Source organism: Rutidosis leptorrhynchoides, chromosome 7 (assembly GCF_046630445.1).
Source record: "Rutidosis leptorrhynchoides isolate AG116_Rl617_1_P2 chromosome 7, CSIRO_AGI_Rlap_v1, whole genome shotgun sequence".
Classification (NCBI taxonomy): domain Eukaryota; kingdom Viridiplantae; phylum Streptophyta; class Magnoliopsida; order Asterales; family Asteraceae; genus Rutidosis; species Rutidosis leptorrhynchoides.
The window spans coordinates 10,933,251-10,938,019 of NC_092339.1; positions in this window are offsets into that span (position 1 = coordinate 10,933,251).

Sequence of the window (4,769 nt, forward strand, 5' to 3'; positions counted from 1 at the left end):
AATGATCCAATCGTTAAGATCAAATACGAATAAGGTGTTGGCAAGCTTGTTATTGGGTATGACCCGACTTGGATCAAAACATATCAGCCACGTTAATTTAATATGTGTAGTGACCCGAACTTTTCCATGTTTATATATATTAATTGAGATTGATATTTACATGATTAAATGTTTCCAACATGTTAAGCAATCAAACTTGTTAAGACTTGATTAATTGAAATATGTTTCATATAGACAATTGACCACCCAAGTTGACCGGTGATTCACGAACGTTAAAACTTGTAAAAACTATACGATGACATATATATGGTTATATATATAGTTAACATGTTTTTATTATAAGTATGTATCTCATTAGGTATTTTAACAATGAGTTATATACATAAAAATGAGACTATTAATTTAAGAAACTCGAAAACGATATATATAACGATTATCGTTATAACAACGTCTTACTAGGTACATATGAATCATATTAAGATATTGATACACTTGGTTAATTATGTTAAATGATAAGTAAATATATTATTAAGTGTATTAACAATGAAATACATATGTAAAAATAAGACTACTAACTTAATGATTTCGAAACGAGACATATATGTAACGATTATCGTTGTAACGACATTTAACTGTATATACATCATACTGAGATATATTATATATCATAATATCATGATAATATAACAATTTAATATCTCATTTGTTATAATAAACAATGGGTTAACAACATTCAACAAGATCGTTAACCTAAAGGTTTCAAAACAATATTTACATGTAACGACTAACGATGACTTAACGACTCAGTTAAAATGTATATACATGTAGTGTTTTAATATGTATTCATACACTTTTGAAAGACTTCAAGACACTTATCAAAATACTTCTACTTAACAAAAATGCTTACAATTACATCCTCGTTCAGTTTCATCAACAATTCTACTCGTATGCACCCGTATTCGTACTCGTACAATACACAGCTTTTAGATGTATGTACTATTGGTATATACACTCCAATGATCAGCTCTTAGCAGCCCATGTGAGTCACCTAACACATGTGGGAACCATCATTTGGCAACTAGCATGAAATATCTCATAAAATTACAAAAATATGAGTAATCATTCATGACTTATTTACATGAAAACAAAATTACATATCCTTTATATCTAATCCATACACCAACGACCAAAAACACCTACAAACACTTTCATTCTTCAATTTTCTTCATCTAATTGATCTCTCTCAAGTTCTATCTTCAAGTTCTAAGTGTTCTTCATAAATTCCAAAAGTTCTAGTTTCATAAAATCAAGAATACTTTCAAGTTTGCTAGCTCACTTCCAATCTTGTAAGGTGATCATCCAACCTCAAGAAATCTTTGTTTCTTACAGTAGGTTATCATTCTAATACAAGGTAATAATCATATTCAAACTTTGGTTCAATTTCTATAACTATAACAATCTTATTTCAAGTGATGATCTTACCTGAACTTGTTTTCGTGTCATGATTCTGCTTCAAGAACTTCGAGCCATCCAAGGATCCATTGAAGCTAGATCCACTTTTCTCTTTTCCAGTAGGTTTATCCAAGGAACTTAAGGTAGTAATGATGTTCATAACATCATTCGATTCATACATATAAAGCTATCTTATTCGAAGGTTTAAACTTGTAATCACTAGAACATAGTTTAGTTAATTCTAAACTTGTTCGCAAATAAAAGTTAATCCTTCTAACTTGACTTTTAAAATCAACTAAACACATGTTCTATATCTATATGATATGCTAACTTAATGATTTAAAACCTGGAAACACGAAAAACACCGTAAAACCGGATTTACGCCGTCGTAGTAACACCGCGGGCTGTTTTGGGTTAGTTAATTAAAAACTATGATAAACTTTGATTTAAAAGTTGTTATTCTGGGAAAATGATTTTTATTATGAACATGAAACTATATCCGAAAATTATGGTTAAACTCAAAGTGGAAGTATGTTTTCTAAAATGGTCATCTAGACGTCGTTCTTTCGACTGAAATGACTAACTTTACAAAAACGACTTGTAACTTATTTTTCCGACTATAAACCTATACTTTTCTGTTTAGATTCATAAAATAGAGTTCAATATGAAACCATAGCAATTTGATTCACTCAAAACGGATTTAAAATGAAGAAGTTATGGGTAAAACAAGATTGGATAATTTTTCTCATTTTAGCTACGTGAAAATTGGTAACAAATCTATTCCAACCATAACTTAATCAACTTGTATTGTATATTATGTAATCTTGAGATACCATAGACACGTATACAATGTTTCGACCTATCATGTCGACACATCTATATATATTTCGGAACAACCATAGACACTCTATATGTGAATGTTGGAGTTAGCTATACAGGGTTGAGGTTGATTCCAAAATATATATAGTTTGAGTTGTGATCAATACTGAGATACGTATACACTGGGTCGTGGATTGATTCAAGATAATATTTATCGATTTATTTCTGTACATCTAACTGTGGACAACTAGTTGTAGGTTACTAACGAGGACAGCTGACTTAATAAACTTAAAACATCAAAATATATTAAAAGTGTTGTAAATATATTTTGAACATACTTTGATATATATGTATATATTGTTATAGGTTCGTGAATCAACCAGTGGCCAAGTCTTACTTCCCGACGAAGTAAAAATCTGTGAAAGTGAGTTATAGTCCCACTTTTAAAATCTAATATTTTTGGGATGAGAATACATGCAGGTTTTATAAATGATTTACAAAATAGACACAAGTACGTGAAACTACATTCTATGGTTGAATTATCGAAATCGAATATGCCCCTTTTTATTAAGTCTGGTAATCTATGAATTAGGGAACAGACACCCTAATTGACGCGAATCCTAAAGATAGATCTATTGGGCCTAACAAACCCCATCCAAAGTACCGGATGCTTTAGTACTTCGAAATTTATATCATATCCGAAGGGTGTCCCGGAATGATGGGGATATTCTTATATATGCATCTTGTTAATGTCGGTTACCAGGTGTTCACCATATGAATGATTTTTATCTCTATGTATGGGATGTGTATTGAAATATGAAATCTTGTGGTCTATTATTATGATTTGATATATATAGGTTAAACCTATAACTCACCAACATTTTTGTTGACGTTTTAAGCATGTTTATTCTCAGGTGATTATTAAGAGCTTCCGCTGTCGCATACTTAAATAAGGACGAGATTTGGAGTCCATGCTTGTATGATATTGTGTAAAAACTGCATTCAAGAAACTTATTTTGTTGTAACATATTTGTATTGTAAACCATTATGTAATGGTCGTGTGCAAACAGGATATTTTAGATTATCATTATTTGATAATCTACGTAAAGCTTTTTAAACCTTTATTGATGAAATAAAGGTTATGGTTTGTTTTAAAATGAATGCAGTCTTTGAAAAACGTCTCATATAGAGGTCAAAACCTCGCAACGAAATCAATTAATATGGAACGTTTTTAATCAATAAGAACGGGACATTTCAGTTGGTATCAGAGCGTTGGTCTTAGAGAACCAAAATTTTGCATTAGTGTGTCTTATCGAGTTTGTTAGGATGCATTAGTGAGTCTGGACTTCGACCGTGTTTACTTGAAAAATGATTGCTTAACAAATTTTGTTGGAAACTATATATTTTTAACATGTGAATATTATGTGATATATTAATCTCTTAACGCGTTTGATATTATGTGATAGATGTCTACCTCTAGAACAAGTCCCATTGACTCACCTAATAATAATGAAGAGTCAAATGTAAATTGGAATGATTTGTGGACTGATTCACAAGTTCCCGAAGAGGAACCGGAAGAAGAGTCGGAACCGGAAGAAGAATCGGAACCGGAAGAAGAATCGGAACCGGATGAAGAAATAGAACCGGTGGGGGAAATAATAAAACAGTTAAGTAAAAGAAAATCCTCAACCAACCGACCAAGGTTAATTATGGTCAATGGTGTTTCTGCCAAGGAAGCAAAATATTGGGAGGATTACCAATTCTCCGATGAATCGGATTCCGACGAGAATTCCGATGATGTTATAGAAATTACCCCAACTGAATTTAAAAAGGCAAAAGAAAATAATAAGGGAAAGGGCATAAAAATAGAGAAATCTAATTCCAACCCCGATGAACTTTATATGTATCGTCAACCCCCGAAGTCCTTAAGTTGTAACAATGACCCGGGAACCTCTAAACCACCAGGTTTTTCTAAACCAATGTGGATCACGACGGCTCGTATTAGGGGAACATCATATATCCCTAGAAACTTGGCAAAACGAACCAAAACCGAAGAAGAAGAAACGAGCGAGTCGGAATAAGATAGTTGTATTCGTGTGGTGTAATATATGTAATATAGTGTTCGTATGCTTTATGATATATGTAAAAATTGCTTGTATTAATAAGTATTTTTTTATGAATCTAACTCTTGTCTATTTTACAGTTTAAAAACACAAAATGGATAGACAACCCAATATTTTAAGAGACCTACCCGGAGACATGATTGATGAAATCTTGTCTAGAGTCGGCCAGAATTCCTCGGCACAACTATTTAAGGCGAGATCAGTTTGTAAGACATTCGAAGAACGTTCCAAGAATGTCTTGGTTTATAAGAGACTTTCGTTTGAAAGATGGGGGATATCACATTGGGAAACCCATAAGTTACGATGTGTTTACTTTGACGCATATATTGCGGGGAACCCAAATGCTATTTTACGCAACGGGTTAAGAAATTATTT